Here is a 26,023-nt window from a genome sequence, read left to right as displayed (position 1 = left end):
GGTGCAAGCCATAGACGGCCGTCCCCTCAAGACGGGCCCCGTAAGTCAGTGGTCGGAACCCACCAGGATGTGGATAAGGGAACATATGGAAGAGATTTCCTTCTTTGTTACCGAGGTCCCCCATTTCCCTGTGATTTTGGGAATTCCATGGCTGACTCTCCACGACCCTAACATCTCCTGGTCCAACAGAGAACTGCAGTTTGCTTCACCGTACTGCCAAAACCATTGCCTCGTAGCCAAGGTATGCCATGCCACAGACACCGAGCCCATCATCACCTTGCCAAAGAAGTACTCCGAGTATTGGGATGTATTCAATGAGAAAGAAGCCGAAAAATTACCCCCACATAGACCTTATGACTGTGCCATTGACTTGGTGGAGGGGGCCCCGATCCCGCGAGGGCATCTCTACTCCCTGACTGAACCAGAGCAAGAAGCTCTCAGGGAATTCCTAGAGACAAACCTTCGCAAGGGATTCATCAGACCCTCTCAATCCCCAGCCGCCTCCCCAGTGATGTTTGTGAAGAAGAAGTCAGGGGAACTACGCTTGGTGGTGGACTACAGAGCATTGAACAATATCACCAAGCGGAACAGCTATCCCCTGCCTTTAATCTCGGATCTACTGGATCGGCTTCGAGGAGCCAAGGTTTACACCAAGCTGGATCTTCGGGGGGCTTACAACTTAGTTCGCATCAGGGAAGGGGACGAGTGGAAGACCGCCTTCCAGACCAAATTCGGATTATTTGAGTCCCGAGTTATGAATTTCGGTTTATGCGGAGCCCCCGCAACGTTCCAGCATTTTGTCAATGACATTTTTCAGGACTATCTAGACAGGTTCTTGATAATCTACCTGGACGATTTTTTGGTGTTTTCCAGATCACAATCAGAACATGAGAACCACGTCAAAATGGTGTTACAACGATTGCGGGATCATGGACTTTATGCCAAGCTGGAAAAATGCACTTTTGATCTACAAGAGGTAGATTTCCTTGGTTACCGCATCTCGCCTCTAGGGCTTTCCATGGATCCAGCCAAAGTTTCAGCAGTATTGGAATGGCGGGCGCCAACTAACAAGAAAGAGGTGCAGCGTTTCTTGGGGTTCGCGAACTACTACCGCAAGTTCATTCCAGATTTTGCCCGCTGGTCCGACCCCATCACTAGCTGCATCCGTGGAAAGCAGCCTTTCCGCTGGACTGATCAAGCAGAGAAAGGGTTCCAGCAACTAAAGAAACTATTCACCTCCCAGCCAATTCTACAGCACCCAGATCCAGGAACCCCTTTTGTGGTGCAAGCGGACGCCTCTGATGTGGCAATTGGGGCTGTACTCTTACAACCGGTGGGAGATCACCTCCACCCCTGTGCCTTTTATTCTCGTCAACTAACCACACCAGAGAGGAATTACACCATTTGGGAAAAAGAACTACTGGCCATAAAAGCAGCCTTTGAAACTTGGAGACATTGGCTAGAAGGGGCCAAATTTCCCATTGAAGTCCACACTGATCATCGTAATCTAGAACATCTAAGAACTGCCCGCAAACTAAATCAGAGGCAGCAACGTTGGGCTTTATTCTTTGAACGTTTCAACTTCCAGATCCATTATGTGACCCCAGCCCAAACCAAGCAAGCAGACGCCCTGTCACGTAAACCGGAATACGCTGCAGGACGCAAGGAGACCTTTGAATCCCAACTGCTACAACCTGAGAACTTTGCCACGCTCACGGTGGGGAACACCAAATCCATTCCCATTGGTTCAACTTCCCCTACTCCAGGACCCATCTGTGCTCAAGAAATCAGGGCTAGTCAGCAAGCAGATGCCTGGGCGCAGGACCAACTTCGCCAAGGTCTGCATTTCCCCTTTTCGCTTAAAGATGGGCTGCTCTGCTATAGAAATCATGTTTATATCCCACCCGGACCGGGCAGGGAAAAAGCGCTTCGTCTGTGTCATGACTGCAAACCAGCAGGACACTTCGGACTATTTAAAACTATGCATTTGATCCTAAGGGATTTTTGGTGGCCCAAGATCCGCAAGGATGTGGAAAAATATGTCAACACCTGCCCAGTATGCCAGCGCTCCAAGATACGAAGGGAGAAGCCCTCAGGGCTTTTACACCCCCTTCCTACCCCATCTCGCCCATGGGAAATAATTTCCGCGGATTTCATCACTGACCTACCACCTTCCTGTGGATTCACCACGATCTTAGTGGTGGTGGACCTATTCACCAAGTTAGCCCATTTCATTCCCTGCGAAGGCCTCCCCACGGCCAAGGAAACTGCGGATCTATTTCTTCAACATGTTTTCAGACTACATGGATTGCCCAAGAGTTTAGTCACAGACCGTGGATCTCAATTCACCTCTCGTTTTTGGAAGGCACTACAAAAACTATTGGGCATAGACTCTCGCTTATCTTCAGCTCATCATCCCCAAACAGATGGGCAAACGGAGCGCACCAATGCCACTTTGGAGCAGTATCTTCGCTGTTATGTAAACTATCAACAGGACAATTGGGCTTCTCTGTTACCACTGTCTGAGTTTGCCTACAACAATGGAGTTCAAGCTTCTACAAAAGAAACGCCGTTCTTTGCAAACTACGGCTTCCATCCACGTTTCTTTCCCCCTGTCATTGAAACTTCAGAGGTTCCCGCAGCAGAGGATTGGCTGCAGGAACTCACAGCGGTGCAACAACTTTTGCTCCAGCAACTGGACCAAGCCAAGGAGGACTATAAACGCCACGCTGACAAACATCGCCAGCCGGGCCCTGAAATCAAGGTAGGAGATCGGGTTTTCCTGTCCACTCGCTTTCTGCCCTCCCACCGCCCTTGCCGGAAGTTAGATGCCCGTTTCATTGGTCCCTATCCAGTGGTGGCGCAATTAAACCCCGTGACTTTCAAACTCCAACTTCCGCGTTCAATGCGCATTCACCCAGTGTTTCACCGTTCCCTGCTCCTTCCGGCGGATGGTGTGCGACCTGATACAGACCAACCGGCCCCCCCTCCTGTTTTGATGAATGGGGAGGAGGAGTTCGAGGTTGAGGACATTTTGGATTCTCGCTTTCACCGCCGCCGCCTACAATATCTCATTGACTGGGTGGGTTTTGGCCCTGAGGAACGCTCTTGGGAAGACGCCTCCACAGTCCATGCTCCTGATCTAACCCGTCGCTTTCATCAGACCTATCCCACCAAACCGCGACCTCGCGCCTCGGGGAGAGGGCCCCAGTTTGGGAGGGGCCTTGAGGAGGGGGATAGTGTGATGACCCATGGGCCTTGTATTCCTGCTCAGGACACTGTAATTCCTGATGAAGATGAAAACTTGGGTTTTTTACCTTCCCAGTCTGAACTGGATTCCTCTCAGCCAGATCTTTCCCAGGCAGATCTGGGAACCTTGCACCTGCAAGAAAGTTGTCTCCCAGAAGTATGTCAAACAAGCCCAGAGCCTACTTCTCCCGTATTCTTGCGCCGGGAGTTTTGTAAACAACAGAGAAGTTTGGATTCAGCTTCGCGCAGGAGTGCGAGGATTGCAGCTAAGAATGTGGCCAATTAAGACTGCTTCTCGTGAGAATCTTTGGGGAGTCTCACATCTGGTCTCAGAGTTAGCTTTCGGTTCTGATTCCCAGAGAACTGCTTCGGCGGGAAGCTAGACTCTATTTAGGTGTTTTACCCGCGTAGTAACTTCGCGGAGTCAATTCGTCAGCCTACGGAGCGAGTTGTGTCTGGACAGCGCGCTCCGGTTCAAGCCTCGCTCCTGCTCAAGCCTTGCCTTGCTATCCAGCCTTCGCCTTGCTTCCCAGCCTTTGTTTATCTACGGACTTTGCCTTGTTTCCCAGGATCAATCCTTGCCTTGTTCCACGGATTTATCAAGTTATTCCACGGACCTTGTTCTTGTTCTTAGTTACCTTGTTCCACGTTCAAGCCTTGTTCCAAGTATCAAGTTATTTCCTAGCCTCGCTCAAGTTTCATGGACTAAAGGACCTTGTCATCTCCCCTCACTTTGCTTGGCAAAGTGAGTGTTTCGGTTATTGGATTACAACTTTGGACCTTAATATTTCTTATTGGACATTGCTTTTCTGGACTAATTCTGACCTTTCCTGAAAGGTCTAATTCTGGACTATTTTCTACACTTGTTTTTATTAACTTTATATATTCCTACAATAAAGATATTAGATAGATTCTGGCCTCTGTGTATGGTTATTGGTGCTCTGCAGCCTGGGTCGTGACACTGTGACAGTCATCCCAGGGAATACACTTATTATTCCAGATTTTAAAATAATTGTTTGAAATGTTATTCCCAAAATAGGTCCAGCAGCTTAGATTGTTCATTAAATTACTGAATGAAATCCAGATCAGATCTACTGCACCAATGATATGGAAGACATCATCCACAACAAATACCTGCATGAGCTTGCAGCGGTAATGTGCCTCTATCTATTTTAGAGCAATATTATTCCAAGTATTATCTACTGCTCACATTCTGGACAGGTTGGATATGGCCAAAGAGCAAGAGACAGAGACAGAGACAGAGAGACAGACAGACAGAAACATGTATTTCCGCATTTGCGCTGGACATGTCTAGCATTCAAAATGATGCATTGTTTGTGTCAATTTTTGCAAAAGCAATTTAGGAGCTTAAAAGTTTATACAAAATATAGAGATGTTTCAGATTAGAATCATTCAGTATGTACAACAAATGCTTTCATCCTCAGAATCTATTCTGTCCCACCCCGTCCACCCATTTTTTGCTGTTTCTACTGCAGCATCTTTGACAATTGCATATATGAAGTGACAACAAAGGTAGACAAAATGGTTACATGGCAATGCCTTTAACAATGAAGAGATCTTTATATTATCAAGATATCCAAAATGTTGCATGAGTAACAAGGTTGGGGACATAATTCATCAGGACAGGGTCAAGACTACTTATTCTGATATAGCTCAACAGGGTCACCTACACCATGCTGAACAGGCAAATTCCTGAATTTTTGGGTTGTTGTGGGTTTTCTAGGCTGTATGGCCATGTTCCAGAAGCATTTTAGCCTAATGTTTCACCCACATCTATGGCAGGCGTCCTCAGAGGTTGAGGGGTCTGTTGAAAACTAAGTAAATGAGGTTTATATATCTATGGAATGTCCAAGGTGGGGGAAAGAACTCTTGTCTGCTTGAGGTACATGTTAATGTTGCAATTTTCCACCTTGATTAGCATTTTAATGGCCTGCAGTTTCAAGACCTGGTTGGTAGCTGCCTGGGGGAATCCTTTGTTGGGAGGGGTTAGTTGCCCCTGATTGATTCATGTCTGATTTTCCTCTGTTTTCAGAGTGTGGTTCTTTATTTACTGTTCCGATTTTAGAGCTTTCTAATACTGGTAACCAGATTTTGTTCATTTTTATGGTTTCCTCCTTTCTGTAGGAATTGTCCACATGCTTGTGGATTTCAATGGCTTCTCTGTGTAGTCTGTCCTGATAGTTGTGAGAGTGATCCAGCATTTCTGTGTTCTCAATATGCTGTGTCCAGGTTGGTTCCTCAAGTGCTCTGCTATGGCTGAATTCTCTGGCAGTGCCTTCCATGTTCCTTGATTCGTATTTAGGCATTGCTGCATTTGGTGGTCCTTATGTAGACTTGTCCAAAGCTGCATGGTATATGGTAGACTCCTGCAGAGTTAAGAGGATCCCTTTTGTATTTTGCTGAACGTAGCATTTGTTGGATTTTCTTAAGTTTCCAAAACTTAAGCTTTCTTTTTACAATGATGCTCAGAGTTGCAGTTGTACAGCTCTTTATTATTCAACTGTGGAAAATTATACAGTTAAATCAAGGATGGGAATAATTTTCTGTTTATCTACTCCTCTGATATGAGAAAAAGATGCTTCCTCACAACTGAATGAAACAGCTCATGTTTGATAAGAAGCTGGTGTTCACTACAAATGTTTAGATAAATGACACCAGACTGGAGAAGTTCATTCTTCTGGGACACAAGTCAGCAAAGGCAACCAGAAGCCATTGGCCCCATGCCTGTGATCCTTCAATGGAAGAAGGGAGAGGAAAGAATGAAGAAAGAAATCCTTAGATCCCAAGAAATAAGGACATCGCCACTGGCTTCTTTCTGTCCACCTCCTTCTGTGGCAGGGAATGTGCAGCAGTATATCTGTGTGTGCAGCCTCCAATGGTGCAGCAGTTTAAACCACTGAGCTGCTGAACTTGCTGACTGAAAGGTCGGCGGTTTGAATCCAGGGAGTGGGGTGAGCTCCCACAGTTAGCCCCAGCTTCTGCCAACCTAGCAGTTCGAAAACATGCAAATGTGAGTAGATCAATAGGTACCACTCTGGCGGGAAAGTAACGACGCTCCATGCAGTCATGCCGGCCACATGACCTTGGAGGTGTCTATAGACAATGCCGGCTCTTCAGCTTAGAAACTGAGATGAGTATCAACCCGGAGAGTCAAACACGACTAGACTTAATGACAGGGGAAAACATTTACCTTTACCTTTACAGCTATGTGTACAAGGGGGAGGGCTTTCCAACTGCCCTGTGCTTAGAGAAAGCACACGTTGGGGATGCCTCTTTGTTCTCCATAATGAGTTTTCTCATAGAGTTGAGGAGTCACAAGATAGTCAGAGAGAAGGAAGATGTAGTAACCATCTCTCAAACATTCACTCTTGGGAAACAAGCCATCACAGAGAACAAAAGGAAGGAAGTAAAAAGACCAGACATCTATATTAAAATCCTTTGAAGGTGTCAGGCATACAAGAGTCAAATGCATGAGAGAAGAAATTCATGAGGTTCTAGATAAGTTGTTTGAAATTAGGATGACTGTCTATTACTGGGAAATGTACTGCTGCCTGTCCTTGACTAGGTGGCAAATTGCTTGGCATGTAGTATGTAAGCCTGTACATGAGGCATTACCCCCATCTCAACTCTGGTTTCACTTACCATTGCTGTTTTTCCTCAGTATTTACCTGTTGCGACTGAAGTGTGGACATCATTCAGAGGATATGTGTTGCCTGTGTCTGGTCCTGATTATTCAGAACAGCCCCTAGGATAGCTTTGGGTCACGTCCACGCAGCTGAATAAAATCCCACATTTTCGGCTTTGAACTGAAATGTATGTCAGTGTGGACCCAGATAATCCAGTTCAAAGCAGATATTGTGGGATTGCGTTGATATTCTGAGTTATATGGCTGTTTGGAAGGGTCCTCAAATAATCAGAAGACAGTCCTAGGGGAAGGGGGTATCTTTTGATTCTTCAGGCTTTTCCTCATCTGACTCCTAGCTTTCAGATTCCTCAGACCCCACAGGATGAATTATGACATCAGCACTAAAAACATATATTCTTGGGGTGATGGTAATAATAATAATAATAATAATAATAATAATAATAATAATAATAATAATAATACATTATTACTACAAACAGAGGCACAACTATGTGGCCCAAATGATCCACTGGAACTTATGCCTCAAGTACCACCTTCCAGTAGCAAAGAACTGGTGGGATCACAAACCTGCAAAAGTATTGGAAAATGAGCACGCAAAGTTACTGTGGGACTTCCGAATCCAGACTGACAAAGTTCTGGAACACAACACACAAGACATCACAGTTGTAGAAAAGAAAAAGGTTTGGATCATTGATGTTGCCATCCCAGGTGACAGTCGCATTGACGAAAAACAACAGGAAAAACTCAACCGCTATCAGGACCTCAAGATTGAACTTCAAAGACTTTAGCAGAAATCAGTGCAGGTGGTCCCGGTGGTAATCGGCACATTGGGTGCCGTGCAAAAAGATCTCAGCCAGCATTTGGAAACAATAGACATTGACAAAATCACGATCTGCCAACTGCAAAAGGCCACCCTACTGGGATCTGCGCGCATCATCCGAAAATGCATCACACTGTCCTAGACACTTGGGAAGTGTTCGACTTGTGATATTTTGATACAAAATCCATCATATCTATCTTGTTTGCTGTGTCATAATAAAATAATAATACAACTTTATCTGTATATTACTCTATCTCCCCGAGGGGACTCAGGGCGGTTTCCATCATAGGTAAAACATTCAATTACCAGAACAAGAAACATACAAGACAACCATAATAAAACATCAACACAATTACTATTAATTACTATTAATAGTGGTGTCCCTGTAATCTGGAGGAAATGTATACTTTTTGTCTCTGAGCCACCAGCCCCTAAGCATCACTGCTGTTTCATAGAACATAGATTCCATATTTGTTTTCCTTTAGCCTTCTATCCAGCTGTATAAAATCCAGATTATCTGCTTTGAACTGGATTATATAGCGGTGTAGACTCAGATAATCGAGTTCAAAGCAGATAATGTGCATTGTCTGCCTTGATATTCTGGATTATTTGGCAGTGTGGAAGGGGCCTTTATCTCTTGGAATAGTCACTGCCTTACTCTGAGTAGGCATACATAGCATTGCACTGTTTTCTTTTTAAACAATTGAAGGAAGTGGATAGAGGATGCTTCCTACAGAAAATATAAAATAAAAGGGGGCCTGAGATTTGGTGTTGATGAATCCATCCTGAGTATGTGTATGCTCACATGTGCATATGAGTGAGTGTATGCATGCTATCTAAGGCCTCTTCTACACTGCCATATAGTGTGGATTATCCGCTTTGATAATCTGGGTTATATGGCCGTGTAGAAGGGGCCTAAAATAGTATCTTTATTTTGTCGGTAGAGTTCAGCACCTTGGAAAGCTCCTATAAAACCAAGTGGTTCCTATAAAACCCTGCATTGATTTGCTGCCCTGAAGTAACTAAGTTATTGACCACCGCCACACAAAAGAATGCCATGTTACTTTAACGGCCGATTTCTCCTTCTACCTGAACTTTACAAATAAATTAGTTAGGAGGTTAACAGCTGGAGAAAGTCCCTATTAGCTGCCACTGAGCCTCTCTAGCTGATGCTCTCCTTTTATCACTGGCTTGTTTTCATTAAAGTTTAATGTTTTTTTCTTCTTCTCTTCCTTCGAGTCAGTTGGTTCACTCATTCCTGTGGTGGTGGATAAAGACTGTGCTTGCCTTTAACAGTTCCAAAGTACACAACCAATTTATGAAGCTTCTCCCCGCCCCACAATGGCAGTGAAGATGCTGGGATTGAACTGCTGAGATAAGAGGGAAGATCACTGGTTAAGTTCTTCCCCCGGGTGAACAGAGCATCTGACAGAAAGAGAAGCAGTGGTGCTTCTTTAAACAGCTCAAGGCTCAGGGGAGTTGGTCTGTGGTCTGACTGTGCTTCGGAAGGCAGGCAGAGTTAATGAAATCTTTCATTTGTCAGTAAACGTCACCATATGAAGTATAATTAATGGATTTACTAAAGCTGGAAGTAGCCCAAGCTGAAATCTAAGCATTTAAGTAAGCAGGTTCTCTGAGCAGTGTCCTCTACACTGTTTAATTATAAGGTCATTACCTCTGTGTGCAAAGGCACCTGTCTTTTTTGAGTCCAAGAAGGGAGGTTGTCATTCAGAATTCTTCTCCAATAAGCAATTGCTGAAAATGGCCACATCATAGTTGTGAAGCAAAACCCTCCTTAAAACTCAGCAGCAGCAGCAGCAACACAGCCTGTAGATGGTGCTCACAAAAACATGTCGCATCTGAGCAGCAGCTTCCTAAGGACCCTTCTACACTGCTGTATAATCCAGGTTATCAAAGCAGATAATCCACATTATCTGCTTTGAACTGGATTATTTGAGTCTGCTCTGCCATTTAACCAGTTCAAAGCAGATAATCTAGATTTTATATGGCAGTGTAGAAGGAGTCTCAGAGCATACAATCAAGGTTTAAAGCCACTTCTGCTTATACATGGAGTTAATGGGAGTGGAATTTGCAATGATACACATTTGATTGCTACACCTATGTCCTATCATTCTATCAGTCACCTCAAAGTAGTCTCCATGGTTCTTTTCCTCCTCTCCTCCTAGAGTGGCCACATGGAATCAGAGTTCGTCAAACTTTAAATAGTTTTGAGGAAGAGGAAATTTCACCATACCTTGGCTGCATTAGGAGCTACGCCTGGTGAAATCCCTTCTTCTGTTAAAGGTATAGAAGCACTATCTTCTTTTTCTTGTGGTCATTCTATCTTCTTCCCCAAAAACTCTGTAAGGTCACCCAGAAGGTTTTAAGAATGGGGGAGGACGTGAACCTGGTTGGATATGCATACATGCCATGACCAAGAGCAGTATATATGGTGAATTACATTTCTCAGACAATACATGACTTCATGCCAGCCCAAATTAAATCCCTTCATATACAGAGAAGGTGTCAAAAGCAACTGTCTTTGCTGTCTTTTGCTGCAACAGAATATGATTGATTATATCTTTGGACATTAGAAATGAAGCACAACATGGAAATGTTGCTGTTTTCAAAATTGGCCATACTGGCTTAGCTATTCTGGGAGTTTTAATCCAAGGAGCCAAATTTTCAAACTCTGTTTTTATGCATATCTACTCAGAGAACAGTTGAATTAAATATACATCTTGTTGTTCACTTACTGGTATATCCTGCGTCTTCCGCAATACCCAAGGCAATTTACAAAATATTAAAAGCAGCACAGATTAAAAACATGCAGAAACTTCAGTTGCTCTTTCTGTGTATGTGTGATTTAAAAAAACAATCTATAAGTTAAAACATTGTAAAATTGGTTAAAATTTTAAACATATTACATATTTTTAAAATCATGAAAACAGCACAACAATAGAAACCCACAAAAGCCCAAAAAGATGTTGGAAGGTAAGCAAGATGGAAGCCACCCTATCCTCTGTATGGAGGGAGTTCCAAATCTGGGAGTAGCCACTGAAAATGTATCTGGAAAGTGAGTGTGATAATGAGAAGGACTATTTCTGCATTTCAGAGGGTTAACTTTGCTTTAATTCTGACATAGTGCCTGGTTAGAGTCCAATTATATCTTTAGGCTAGGCCATTGACCACTGCATACATATCAAAATGGCAAGAGAATGGTATCTCATACAATACTACACAAGTGGCTTTGGTGCTAGCACATGCAGTCATACATTTTCAGCTAGTAAGATGCAGGGAGGACCTGGGAGAACAGCCTCCCTCTCCCTCCTTCCTCTGTACCTCCCCTCCCTATCTTTCTCCCTTGTGTCTCATTGCAATAGTTGGCTAGTTGCCCTTTTTGCAGAAGACTCATGACATCAAATAGTGTGTTAACCAGACCCAGCAAGACAAAACTCAAAGGTATGCCAATAGTCTGGAGCAGCTGGTATATCTGCCAAGAGAACAGCTGGTCAGCCAAGGAAAAAAATGTGAATCATGAACCAGAGCAAGAGCCAGCCAGAATGGGTGGTAAGGTGGCAGTGGAGGAGAAGTGGGCATAGCCCGGGGGCACTACAAACATGCGTGGCACTAGAACTTTGGCCACCGCAACATATGCAGTATTGCTAACTAAGCTGGGCTTTTTGTTACTAATTTGGAGTTAGACTTCCAACGCTTAACCAAATTGAAGAATATGAGCTCATCTGTATTATTTGGGCTATTCAGAAATCATGGTCACCTTGCTGAACCATCAACTATAAAAAGAGCTAAATAACTTCTTTTTTTCTTAATCAGCTTCCTTAAAGCCAAAAAAGCAACTTTTAAAATCTTATCCCCTCCACCTCATCACATTTCTCTAAGAATCCTATCTAGAATATGTTAAAGGAGCCAAAGCCCATTGTGAAGAACAATCACAGCAAATTTTAATAGCTGCAGTTACACTTAGCTGTCACCATCTGCGTTCTCCCATTAGAAATGCAGAATGAACATATTTTACAATTGCATCTGGAAACAGTACGACAGAAGCAACTTAAAGCAATGATGAAAGGACTAGCTGGATGCAATATATTTCTGCATGTTTTAATCAAATACTAATTAGGAGAAATAACTTTCAGATATCCGTACCTCTGACAATTTTTTCCTTGGAAGACCCTTGTGTACGGTGACACACTCAAGGAAGTTTGCATAAAATTCTTCAAAGTCTTCTGGCAGACTGCTGGAAATGAAGTTATTCTGTTAACACGATCAATGAAATCAAAAGAAGAATATATAGTACAATCACTGTATCTGTGGGGGATACATCCTTGGACTTCATGTAGCTATGCAGAACCATGGATAATAGTGAATCCTATTGAAATGAAGGACCCAGTAATATCACAGAGTCACACTGGATCTAAAAATGCCTAGAGATGACACACTTGTTGGATGTGGATTTAAAAAACCAGGATATTGGTCTCACAGATACAGAGGTTGTACAGTACATACAAATTATATATATATATACATGGTGAATTATACTGGATGACTTCCATGGCCCCATCCAACCTAACAATCAGTCTCTTCCAGTTCTAGGATTTTAGGATTTTAAGACTGGTTCTGCACAAGAGGGAAATTGCTAAAGAAACCAGTCTACAATATGTTGCCATAGGAACTAAATAGTTGTCTGATTGCTCTTAATAGCTAGCAAATATCTGGAATATGTTCCTTTCTCTCAACCCAGCTGAGGATGTTGTAGTGTCTGTGTGCAAACAATAGCCAACTCTGTGGCAAACCGAGGACAGACAGTGAGTTGTGTTTTTAGATTCTTTAGTCATCTAATGGTGCTGGCTGTCTCTGGAAATATGGCACATGTCTAGTATGCTTGAAATCTCTATAGGAGTATTTATCATGATAAATTGCCACACGTGACTCTCCAAGAATTGGAATATTACCTAAATCAATGGCAGCTGTCAAAGCTAAACACACTGTACCATGCTGTTGGATATTAGTAGCGATAGCATGTGCTTATGGAAATTCCATGAATTTCATAGGATTTTCTTTGGCAAGGAGTATTCAGAGTTTTGCCAGTTCCTATTATTATTATTATTATTATTATTATTATTATTATTATTATTATTATTATTATTAGATACACAACAAAATTAGTACACAGCAAACAAGATCATTATGCTGGCTGCTGTATTGGATCACACATTGGACACTTCCCAAATCTCTAGGACTATATGATGAATTGGCAAATAATACATGCAGATCCAAGTAGGGTGGCCTTTTGCAGCTGACAGATGGTAATTGTGTCAGCGCTGATTGTTTTCAAGTGCTGGCCAAGGTCTTTAGGCACTGGGACCATCTTTACTGGCTTGTGCCAGAGTCTTTGCAGTTTGATCTTTAAATCTTCATCTCGTGTCAGCTTTTCCAGTTGGTTCTCTTCTATCCATACTTTGTTATTTTTTCCACAATCATGAGGCCAGGACTATTGTGCTCCAAAACCTTGTCAGTCTGAATTTAGAAGTACATTATATCCTATTTTTTCTCAAGTTGGTTTACAACAGCTAAAAGAAACATAGCTAATATACATACCAAATACAAAAGTTAAGAATATCATTAAATTATCCATACAATTAAAACCATAGTTGTTTACACTGTGCCACAACCTTTTGGACAGCCTGGTCCCTACTCTGAAAATAATCAAGCCCAGTACAACCAAGATCTCAGTTGTTCACTCTGTGTTAGAACTTTGTCCTTTTTTCCGAGGTCCAACAACTGACATGCTTGAAATATATTAATTGTAAAAGGAGAGGGAGACACTAGGAATAGAATGTCCTTGTCCTTCTCTAATAGCTCATATGTGAATGTGGCTCAGAATGCTCCAGAAGCATGGAGAGTATGATGGAAAAAGTGGACTGACAAGAGAGCATAATAATTACTTTTTAATCAAACCCTTTAAAGACATCTAATTTTATTACTTTATTCTTCCATTTCAATAGAAGAACAATTAAGATGAAATCTTAAAGGAATTCTTCATCACAATAAAATGTCTCTTATCATGAGCAACCGTCTGCCTGTACTGTCCTACAAATAGTCTTTGTTTTGAATATTCATTGTATCAATAAACCATTATTTTTTCACACAAAAATTAAAAAAGAAAAACTGTCTTATGTGTGGTTGCCTCCCCTTTCTGAATTCTTTGCTTTCTCCCTCTGCTTGCTGTCCCCTCTTCTTTTAAGATGAGAATTTCATATTAAATACTCTGACTATTTATGTTTTATAGAGGTTTTGCAATTAACTATGATATACAAGTGAAATGATTCCTATATCTTTGCATGGAAATTTCAGTTCTTCCTGCTGAAGTTTCCTGCTTTCCACAATCCTTAAAAGGTGCCTTCCAGAGCTTGGAAAAATATTTTTATACAACACACACAGCTCTATTGAGATTATGAAGGCTTTAAGGCAAAAAGTAACATTTTGGTTCTAGATCCTACTTTTAGGTTCTAGATCAGTAGTTCTAAACCTGTGGGTCCCCAGGTGTTTTGGCCTACAACTCCCAGAAATCCCAGCTAGTTTACCAGCTGTTAGGATTTCTGGCAGTTGAAAGCCAAAACATCTGGGGACCCACAGGTTGAGAACCACTGTTCTAGATCTTACATTCACCTTTTAAAGGACTGCTGTCCCAGAAAAGGAATCAGCCAAGACATTTGCTACTGAGAAGCAACTTGGTAGCACAGCCACTGAGTTCCTGTGTGACCCTCTCCCGTGCTCAAGAACTAGGTCAACCTGGGACATGCAGTCAGTCCTAAAAAAAGAACCCCAAAGCCACGGGTCCCTAATGCCTAGGACAGTATCCAGAGTCCTTCCCACCTTCCAGAGGGTCTAGAAATTCCTCCTATATCCACAAGTCAGCCTTCATTCCTCTATTCATCTAGGTGTGATCGTATTGTGCTAAAGCCCCGATCAATGTTCTTGCCAATTGCACACAAAATGTCCAATCAAGGGTCCCTACCTTTGTTTAAATGAGAAACAATTTAATCTGCATTTAGTTTTTTAAAATGCCCCAAATGTGATGATTGCAGAACCTTGGTAGCAGTTAAATTCACTCACAAGGAAATCTTGGAAATGTTTTTAATGTTAGGTTACTACTATACAGAAAAGTTATGAATGAGAAGAACACAGGCAACTTATCAGTTTCAATCCCAAAAACCTCATCCCATCAACTCCTGCCACTTCGTCTGTCCAGTCTCAAGGCCTTCCAGTCTGAGCTGGTCCTTCCCACTCAGGGCTCCAAATGTTTTCAGTCCTCAACCTTGGCTATGAAACTCATTGCACGAAGGTGATCTGGTGTCTTGAACACACCAGATACAGATCCACAACACCAAAGAACTGCAGTCATGTTGCTGGTTATCAGGCGCATCCAAATTGTCTTGTTGCAATGTTCTGCTTGCTGCCAGTCCCTTTCCAGGTATAATTCAAAGTGCTAATCATGATGCATAAAGACCCATACAGCTCAGGCTCAGGATGCTTGAAGGACCTTATTTCCCTCTATGAGCCCATTTGAGTGCTCAGATTTTTTGAAGAGGCCCTTCTCTTTCAGTCCCATCTACTTCTCAGAGTTGTTTGGTGAGAGCAAGAGAGATAGCCTTCTTGGTGACTGCTCCCAGACAGAAGCTCCTTTCTAACAAAGCTAGGCTGGCCTCCTCTTTGGAGTGTTGCCATCAGCAATTTTTATTCAGCAATTGACTTGCTTTTGAAAAAAGGACTTCTAATAGGCTGTCACTAGATTTAATGTGCATTTGCTCTTTTTTTTCTTTAATAGTTAAAAGATGCATCTTATTTATTTATTTAAAACATTTATATTCCGCCTTTCTCACCCCGAAGGGGACTCAGGGCGGAGTACAACATATATACGGCAAGCATTCCATGCCGGGACATAAAATATAAATATACACAAACATTAAAATCAGTTATATCTACTATCAAATCAGTGGTTTAGTGTTATGATTTATTTTTCTGTTGTTACCAAACTTCTTTTAATCATGTTGTGAAGTGACTTGAATCCCAAACTGGGGGGTGAAGGGGGGGAGTGATATGTACTCTGACCAGGAGGTCATGAGTTCGAGGCCCGCTCGGAGCCTATGTTTGTCTTGTCTTTGTTCTATGTTAAAAGGCATTGAATGTTTGCCTATATGTGTAATGTGATCCGCCCTGAGTCCCCTTCGGGGTGAGAAGGGCGGAATATAAATACTGTAAATAAATAAATAAATAAATATTCAATATGCTGAAAATCTCTGTAGTTGGGAGGTTGATAGTTTACAACCCCCAACAATAAACTTTAGAAGCACTGCAATTTCTGATGTTGGCACTATTAGAAATTGTTAATTGGACAATCTGTGTTTTTTCTTATGTTTTCAGTTTTTTTGTTTTGTTTTGTTTTAAGCTTCCAATCTGGTTTTAATGAACTGATAATGAATTGCTGAACTGTCAATGTTATATTGTAAAACTAATGAACTATGGCACTTGTAGGTAGTGATGTGTGCTGTTATTGTATCCAGATTGTTGTCAATTTATTTTCTGTGTATCCCTGTGAGCATAATGTATTTCTTCCAGTTATGGCATATAAATAAACTGACTATGATTATGAAGACATTCCCTGGGTAGGGGAAAGATCAGGACTCATGACTCCAGTAACATGTCTATTTTAGTTTGTACTTCTTATCATCAGCATGTACAGTGGAAAAACTGCATACTATGTATAAGGGTGCATCTACACTGTAGAATTAATGCAGTTTGATCCTACTTTAACTGCTATGGCTCGAGGCTATGGAATCCTAGGTTTTGCAGTCTGCTGAGGGACCAACACTCTTTGACAGAGAACATAAAAAAATTACAATTCCCATGTGTTAAGCCATGGCAATTAAATTGGTGTATAACTGTGTTGTTGTTGTTATTGTTAACGATGATGATGATGATGATGATGATGATGATGATGATGATGTTAACAGTGTAGACACGCCCTAAGACTATAGTGCCCATCAGCCCTAGTCAGCATAATGATGAGAGTTTGATAACATTACAAGGAATTAGACAGCCAAATGTTCTCCAAAGCTTCCCTGTTTGACCCTGCTTCTAGTTCACTCTCTTTCCTTTGTTTGATTTGTATTGAACTTCAGAAGCTCTTTGGGACAGCAAACTGGCCTCTTGCACTTTGTAAAACACCATACATGCTGACAGCATAATATTCATCATAGAATCATAGAATAATAGAGTTAGATGAGACCACATGGGGCATCTAGTCCAACCCCCTGCCATGCAGGAAAAGCACAATCAGTAATAATCACCAGTTTACAGTCATGAGAAGTACTTCTCAGCAATTCAAGTTTCATTCAGATTCAGAGCTATGGATGCTTGATCTCTAATTGTATTAGTATTGCAAGCCTACGTATCCTGTCATTACAACAGCAAAGACTATGATAAGCCTTTCATACACGCACAAGCACACACATACAGACTAGCCTGCAGCCCTCTACTTAGAAATGAAACTGGTTAGTGATACTGAATTCTCACTTGGTAACTGTATAGCCTAGCAAGAAGCAATTAGAAGATGCTGAACATCAGAGCAGTGAAGCATAAATGATGACTTGCCATTCTGAAAGGGGATGATGACTATCGCCAGCTTTGAGTACCTGATCTTAGTGTTTCATAGCCTCTCCATGAATTATCCAAGGCCCTGGGAAACTGAAGAAGTAAGATGGCCTTTACATTGCAGTGAGGATTCTTAGAGCACAGTAAAAAAAAATGGAAATGTACATATGGGTTGAAAAATCAATCCACAAGTCATTTCCACCCTTCTCATGGATTCTATTACAGGGAGCCCCCAGTGGCACAGTGGATTAAACCACTGAGCTGCAGCACTTGCTGACCAAAAGGTTGGCGGTTCGAATGTGGGGAGTGGGGTGAGCTCCAACTGTTAGCCCTAGCTTCTGCCAACTTATCAGTTCGAAAACATGCAAATGTGAGTAGATCAATAGGTACCACTCCGGCATGAAGGTAATGGCACTTCATACAGTCATGCCGGCCACATGACCTTGGAAGTGTCTATGGCCAACGCTGGTTCTTCGGCTTAGAAATGGAGGTGAGCCTCACACCCCCAGAATTGGACTCAATTAGACTTAATGTCAGGAGAAAACCTTTACCTTTACCTTATCTTTTTCATCTATTTAAGAAATAATCTTGATCTTGATCATATTGCCAACTGCACAAACTCCTATTTCCTACTGAACATTTTATTTTAATTTTATTTTCCTACTATGCAAAAAAGTGTTTGGCAACACAATAATTCCACAATGGTATCAAGCACCTGTGAAGAAGGGGAGGCTATTTCTCTTGCATCCACTATGACCACAGCAAGGTAACAGCAAGAAGGCTGGTAAGATTATTTTATCCTTAACGTCTCCAACAGGAGCTGCCTTTGTGATTTTCAGGAGACGCTGCCAATAGTACAATCTATCTAATGAAGACTTTAAGATGTAAGGAATGTCATTTTCAAAACACAAACATAAACTGAAAGGACTGCTGTGAAAATTGAGATATTTCGGATACTTCAATGGTTGTCCAACTTAACGGTTCAAACTGCTTTGAGAAATTTGAGATATAAGGCAAAAAAAATGATATAAATAGGTAGATAAATGTTTGAAGACTTTTCCATGCAACCCACGCAAGCTGCCTAAATCTGAATAATCATAGGATGAACTTCTGAGTAAACCAAACTTTGTGGCTAAAATCAGAACTTCTATCATCAGTAGCATTCATCTCGATATTAATCATAAGTAGGGTTGCTAAAATGAAAATTGTACCTTTAATTGTGTAAAAAAAGAATTTCATTAGGTATTGCTTGTCATGCAACCAAGTAACTTGCAGCCCCTGCTGGATTTCCCTCTAAAAAACCATTAAAGGTACAGATGCCCTCCCTAATTTTCACTCTGCCAACCCTAATTATGACAGATTTGTTCCAGAAAATAAAATAGAAGAGGAAGAGACACCTTTCTTCTGCTCTACTGAGAACTTACATACACATTCCTTTCACAAATAATGTTTTCTACATGCTTCCTCATAAGTAAAACCAGCTCAGTCCAATTGCACATATGCCCAAGTAAGTGGCCATTGGAATGCACCTTACTGAAATAGACACTTATGTGCAATATATATTTTTAAAGGGAAGGCCCTGAATCTGTTTCAGTTCCTTAATGAAAAAGTTTGTATTCTGCAGTTGTCTGTATCAATATCCCTAAGATAAGTAATTTTAAATTGCTGCCTATCTTCAGCAGGCTTTCTGCGGGTTCTTCTTGCATTCCCAATCCTGTGTGTGCTAGTTGGAGATTACACTCCACTGATGCCAGCCCAACAGTAATTTTTCACTGACGGTTGTTTCATTAGTTGATGAGAACTTGCTTAAAATAAATTTTAATTAAAGTGAGAACTGAAATAATACATTTCAGAATACAGATTGTTCCCATACGGAGTGCTTTTGTTCCCCACGCTGTGCTTTCAGCCCAGTTACTCTTTAGTGTATATAGATGCATAACCAGATGATGCTAACTAGAACAGACATTTCATGAAAGGTTTTGAAAGCCTCCCACAAGACAGAAAATACCATATTGCAATACACAGGCTGCTGAAGAAGTTCACCTGGTAACGTTCTTAATGGGACTCCAGATGACAAGAATAAACCCAAGGAAGCATAATGCTAAAAAAATTGGCATCAAACAATGGAAGGTAAAAGCAGGCTTGTAATCAGTCTCTGTCCAGGTCATTTTTCCTAAGTAAGCATTGCTTCTAGGCAAGCAAAAGAAAATGTATATACTAAAAGTGTGTTGCTTATTTACTTATTTTTCAGCTTTCAATGTCCTACCGAGGCCTAAAATAAGAATGTGAAAGGGCACAAGCTAACAACCACTGTGGAAGAGAGGCCTTGCATGATGGTTATGCTATATGTTCATTCAGCTCAATATGGTGCAATGGTGAGACTAAATAGAGACTTGCAAGATCCAGCTTCTAGTCCTTCATTGATGACATTGGATCTGTGACTTTTTCCGAATCTGATCTAACATAATATTGATGCATGGAAAGCACAAGAAGAAGAACCATTAACTGTACTTAGACTTACCACAGGAATGAAAATACAATACAATTTCCTTATCCATGGATTCAATATCCATGGTTTCACTTGCTCATGCTCCTAAAAATATCTGCCATTGCCCCTTTCCCTGAGATATTTTTGAACCTCTTTAGGGCCTCCAGTGCAATTTAATGGCATGTTTTTGGCCCTGGTCAAAACAAAAGCTTCACTAATATCCATAACTTCAGGTATCCACGTGGGGTCTTGAAACATCTCCTTTATGGATTCCAGGATTGCACTATAAGTGGATGGAAGGAAGGTGTTGTATTCCAGCCTACATCTGAGCTGTCTGGTGAGTCTGGGGTTGGGCCTCTTCAGCCTGTGATAGTACCTGCACCTGACCTGTCAGATGAATCTGGGTTGGGGCCTAGGATTCCCATGCAGCCAGAGGTAAATGATTATGTACAGCCAGAGTTAGATGAGTCTGCTATTCCTGATGATTCTGGGAGCAGGCATACAATGGTTTTAAGCAGGCAGCTTGAACTGCATTCCTTGGGAGAGTCAAGGTCGGGTTATCCCTTGGCAGATAGGCATTCCAGTCTTGATAAGAGTAATGAGGTTGATAGATAGACAGAAAGCAATATGTCAACCAGGCCCGTAGCCAGGATTTTGATTCAGGGGGGTGCTGAGATTTTGATTTTGGGGGGGGGGGGGCTGAGTCTGCATGGGAGAGAATCTATCTGAGCAAACCTTTTGTATTGTTATCCCAATATCCCCATGCATATGGGATATATTGAGCATGGTGATCAGGTCATGATATGAATAAACATAACAGTTTAAATAATGAATGTAAGGCCTTTTCGCGGACCACTCTGAGAATTTGGGGGGGGGGGGGGGGGCTGAAGCCCTCAAGCCCCTCCCCCCCCCCAGCTACATGCCTGATGTCAACAGAGACAAGAAAGGGTGGTTTTGAGAAGGAGCAAATGTTTACTAATGAGAAAGGGTTTTGAGCAAACTTCTCACAGAAAGAGGCCTTGATTTTAACTTTAAGAGGAACTGCTTCTGAGAGTAGGTTCAGAGGTGGTAACTTTGCTCATCGAGAGGTGGTCCTGCTTCATGAATTCTTGTTTCATGTTTCCTTTGAGTTTTGTTCCAGTTCTTGTTCCTGGGTATTTTGGATTATCAAGTCATGTTCCTGATAGTCTTGCATTTTGAATCTCTTGTTCCAGTTCAAGTTCCTGTTCTTTGCTCCAGTTCATGATCCAGTTCATTATTCTAGTTCATGATCCTGTTCCTTGGACTAATTTTGATTACCTTTATTGAAGTTTATTCTTGTGTTTGGATTTCTGTGGACCCTTGCTTCAAGATTCTCAAGTGCCTCATACCTTGTGGACTAAAACCTTGTTTTATTGTCTTTGAAACTTTGATTTGCTAAGGCTTACAAATTATCTTCAATAACCAGCTTGCATTGCTTATAGCCTGGGGCTCCACTGTGGTTTTAAGGTGTCTCCGCAGCCTAGGGGTGTAACAGCGGATGTCTCTCTTGGGTTTCAGAAAGAGACAGGTTGTTCTTGTCATCCATCACCTGAGCCTTCAAGGGGTCAAATATTGAAATTAGTGCCCACTGCATAAAAAGCATGTATTGTCTCACCCTGGATCCCTGAAAAGGTAAAGGCTATATTATAAAATAAGGAAGGGTTAATTTGCTATACATGATGGCTGGTGAAGTGGTCATCTCAAGCAGCTAAGTGAAAAGAGTTTTAATTGCATCATTCTTCCCAACCATCTTTATTTTTAAATGCACTACCAATTTATAATAAAGTAGGTCCTTAGCATCTGTTGGGTTTTGGATCCAGGGTCAACCACAAATATCAAAATCTATGGATGCTCAAGCCCCATTATATAGTATAGTAAAATGGTATCCCTTATATAAAATGGCAAGCAATTCAAACTAGTGTCAGAGGAAACTGGAGAATCTGTTAAATGGCTGGAGGCTACAGCAGGGCACGTCTACACATCAGCAAGATATGTGCAGCAAAAATCAAAGTTAGCCATTTGTGATTCTACATCCCACTCTCCCAATATTTTAGAGAAGAACTTCCTGGCAGGAAGAACTGTTTGGCAGTGGAATATACTACCTCAGAGTGTGGTGGAGTCTCCTTCTCTGGAGGTCTTTAAGCAGAGGCTGGATGGCTTTGATTGTGTGTTCCTGCGTGGCAGGAGGTTGGACTGGATGGTCCTTGTGGTCTCTTCCAACTCTATGATTCTATGAGCCATAGCTGCTTGAATCTGTGGGTGCAGAATCCATGCATACAGAGAGCTGACTGTAATCCTAAGAATTGCTGGGGTGGGGGGGGGGGGTAAGCAGTGATTCTCTACCAAAACAAGACTAGTTTGTCGAGGCAAGAGTGGGACACAGTATTTGCTCTAGTTCCTTTGCTCTCTACCCCCAGCCCCATATTTTTGCATCCCTTGGCACCAATGGAAAAGAAATGTATAACAACTCCAAGCTGCTAGAGTTTGGGAGCCTGAACCATTTGCATGCCAGGGAAATGAGAGCCCTTTAAATTCAGCGCCCCCAATTATTTTTCTTGCAAATCCAAAGATGTCTTTGTTTGGTGTACTGGCAGCACATTTATATCCAAGGAACATTCTGCATGCATAACTAGATTCTCTGGGTCAGAAGCACCTTTTCACTTACTGAGCTTCTTTCCATCAGTAGAATGCCACACCCATATCCTTCCAATAGTTCCTCAGACACCATCTGTTTCCTTTTGCAACTCTAAGGACTAACCTTTTTTTAGGTGGCAGTGGCAGGAGTTTACAACTTCAGCCATGGAGCCCAATGGCGCCTATCGCACCCCAGAGAACTACTTCCGGGATAGCTCTGTGGCTAAAGTAGAAAACTCTCATTGCTGCTACTGCAAAAAAATTGTGGTAGTAAACAACGGCAGGCTCCATGTCTTTTCATAGAGAAAGATGGATCGTACCACCAAAAAAAGGCTTCCCCCCATGTGATGGGGCAGGGGGAAAGCTGCAGCAGAGCAGTATGTGGGGCAACAGGTCCCCATATCCCATGCACGACCGTCCCCGGGACGCAGTGAGACACCTTCATCCCAGCAGTACATCTGACATGGTCCTAGGTGTTGCACATTGCATGGCCAAACTGAATGCCAGAGTATGCTTAATAAAAAAAATAACCAGAAGAATTTTGAAGTATTAAGTTAATAATTATATTAACTAAGTAAGATGCTGTTGCTACAAAATATTTACACTGACAAAGAGAACACTAAACGAACAAATAATTGGATAATTTGTATACAGAGCTAAAAAATAAATATTTGACTATATACAGTATTTAAATAGGTAATTTAGATGACAGAATGTTGCGGCATTTAAAAATCCTACTAATGGTTATTTTACCAGCATTTGTATTGAAATAATATCTCCTCTAAAATGCCAGAATGCCTAAACCAAGTCAACTTTGAGGTCAACAGCTTATACTCTGACTGTAGATTTAGGAAATTAATGTGGCTCAGTCCAAGTTGATGTTAAGAATTAAGCCTGTTGTGAATTGAGCTCCAAAAGTATTTAAACCTTTAAATGAACTTGTCTAAGATTTTCCAGAACAGAATTAGTAAGTGTTCCTCATATAGAAAATAATACATTAGGCTCCATTTCTATTCCAATATACTTAATGTGTTTGGGGGTAAAATCCTATTTGAAATATAGGAGAATATTGTAGCGACTTCTTACTTACTAGACTGGAAACATACATTAAAAAGTTAGCACTTATCTTGCAGGAAAAAAGATTAAGAACCATTCCATACTTTACATGCAGCTGCCCTTCCTCCATTACTAAAATGACAATTGATGCACCAGCCCAAGAAGAAATAAGATTCCCATTATGATAGGCAAGCAATAGATATTCTAACATCCCCTGTCCTGAAGTAGTAACATAGTTTGTGACCAGTGCAAGTGAATGAAGGCTTCCATAACCCTTGATAGGATTTGACCTATGGGCAGATGAAGATGGGATCAAAATTACAGTTGTAACCTCATTTCTAACCTCCATGTATACATGCTCCCTGATTCTAAGAGTCCTCACCAGCCTTAAGAGCACACAAGGCAATATGGATTTCTGGGTTTCTGGTCACCACTTTCTATGATTGTCTGGTATAAGAGCATTGCTTTCTCTTCAATTTATCTGCCACTACTCTCAGACACAAACCAGATCCATGAGACATAAAAAGATTGTGAAAAATCCTTTAAAAAGGCATCCAGTATGCAACATGGATGAAGCCACAGAAGAACATCATGTGTAAGCCCTTTTAAGGCTTCTGATAGCCTTCTTGGAACAACAATCATTGTGAAATAGGTGTTTTTGGCTGTATGCTATCCATGGTCTTAAAAGCCCTATTTTGTGACCTGCACTGATTTTCTTTGCTAGATGTGAAAAAGGTCATTTGGCTCCAAAATGAAACTAATGTTGGTGTTAATGTGGCCTGCAATTAGAGGATATTCCACTAATGGATATCACATTAGAGAAATACCTTTCTTCCTATTACCTTCCTTATAGCAACTCAAAGGTTCCAATACAGTAGAGTCTTGCTTATCCAACCTTCTGTAATTTGCTGTACATGATATGATGTGCCAGAAGGTGGCTGAGTCTTTAGTTTGAACGGCTTGTATGAGCCGTGTCCAGTTGTTTTTTGAGTCTTCCCTTTTTTTCTGGGCCAACAGGCGCTTATATAGTCTCTTCTGATGGAGAAGCTCTTGTGACGCCATTACTGAGTTATTAGACTGGAAAGCCTGGTAGGCGGAAATAAGTGATTTCTTTGCATTTATACATTCCTTATCAAACCAGGGTTTGGAGTGATGATGATATTGCCTATGTGGAACTGTGTTGGAGCTTCTTATTTGTTTCTGGAGTTCTTGGGTTATTGAGTTAAAGTTCTCCAAAAGAGCACTGGGGGATGTAGCATATGTCACGCCAATCCTTAGATTCTGTAGCTGTTCTGTTGCCAGCAGTTTGGTAACTCTTTGGTTCAACTCTGGCGTCCATTTGACTCGACAGTTGGCTTTTCCAGTTGGTTGTAAGATGGGTTGATGACAGTCCTCTATTACTTGGATAGAAATGGCTAATTCGAGAAGAATAGGAAAGTGGTCACTATCGAGTTTTGGCATGACTTCCAGGTGCTTGGCATGTGGTATTAGATCCCTCGATATGGCAATATAATCGATAGCGCTCATTTTGTTTCCAGACAGATAGGTGAATTCAGCAGGGTGGTCTCCTTCTAAGGCACCATTTAATATGTGGAGGTTTAGCCTGGCAGTTGATTGAGCCAGGCATAGTCCAGCAAGATTTGATTTCTGATCCTTAGATTGTCGCCTCAAGAGGTATAGATCATCTACAGGCTCGGGAGGGGGAATCTTGTGTTGTCTGTGAAGCGAGATGTCATCAGGGCCCATCCTTGCATTGAAGTCTCCCCCCAGATTTAGCCTAGATTTTAAATTTTGTCAATGATTTAGTTTTATAGGAGTTTTATTAATTGTGAAGTATATAACCTCTCAGATTTTATATGGATGTACGGGACTGGGTGCCCTTGATATGAGCTGGTCATTGACCATAATAAAAGTTTACATTACAACCTTCTGTATTCTCCAACACAATCTGCCTTTTAGTAGTCTATGTTTTTGTAGTCAATGTTTTCAATACATTGCGATGTTTTGGTGCTAGATTCGTAAATACAGTAATTACTATATAACGTTACCATGTATTGAACTGTTTTTTCTGTCAATTTGTTGTAAAACATTATGTTTTGGTGCTTAATTTGCTGTTTAATAGGCCTTTCCTTAGTATCTCCTTATTATCCAACATTTTCACTTATCCAACATTCTGCCAGCCCATTTATGTTGGATAAGCGAGACTCTACTGTAGTAGAAACATAGGTAGGAATTCTGGCCAAAATCCTGTAGGGTGGCTTATACCAAAACCAATGCAACCTCCCATTACAGTATAGTTAGTAGCCTATTATCCACGGCTTCTGTATCCATAGATTCAGCCTACCTAGAGTTGAAAATATTTGTGGGGAGAGATCCAGAAATCAAACCTTGATTTTGCCATACACCAAGCACTACA

At 41.5% G+C, this 26,023-nt stretch overlaps 2 long non-coding RNA genes across 2 annotated transcripts in view; one reads left to right on the top strand and one right to left on the bottom strand.

The window, feature by feature from the left end:
* LOC134298447 (uncharacterized) overlaps positions 1 to 26,023 on the top strand; it is a 374,816-nt gene that overhangs the window by 41,924 nt on the left and 306,869 nt on the right. The window lies entirely within an intron of this gene.
* Positions 1 to 26,023, bottom strand: part of LOC134298448 (uncharacterized) — a 127,269-nt gene that overhangs the window by 94,321 nt on the left and 6,925 nt on the right. The window contains exon 2 of the long non-coding RNA XR_010005546.1: positions 11,901 to 11,991. This is a non-coding gene — a long non-coding RNA (uncharacterized LOC134298448). The remainder of the gene's footprint in view (positions 1 to 11,900; positions 11,992 to 26,023) is intronic.

The sequence above is a fragment of the Anolis carolinensis genome, chromosome 4, assembly GCF_035594765.1.
Source record: "Anolis carolinensis isolate JA03-04 chromosome 4, rAnoCar3.1.pri, whole genome shotgun sequence".
NCBI classification, from domain to species: domain Eukaryota; kingdom Metazoa; phylum Chordata; class Lepidosauria; order Squamata; family Dactyloidae; genus Anolis; species Anolis carolinensis.
The sequence above is the reverse complement of the archived record's forward strand: the minus strand, read 5'-3'. Positions and strand labels throughout refer to the sequence as shown.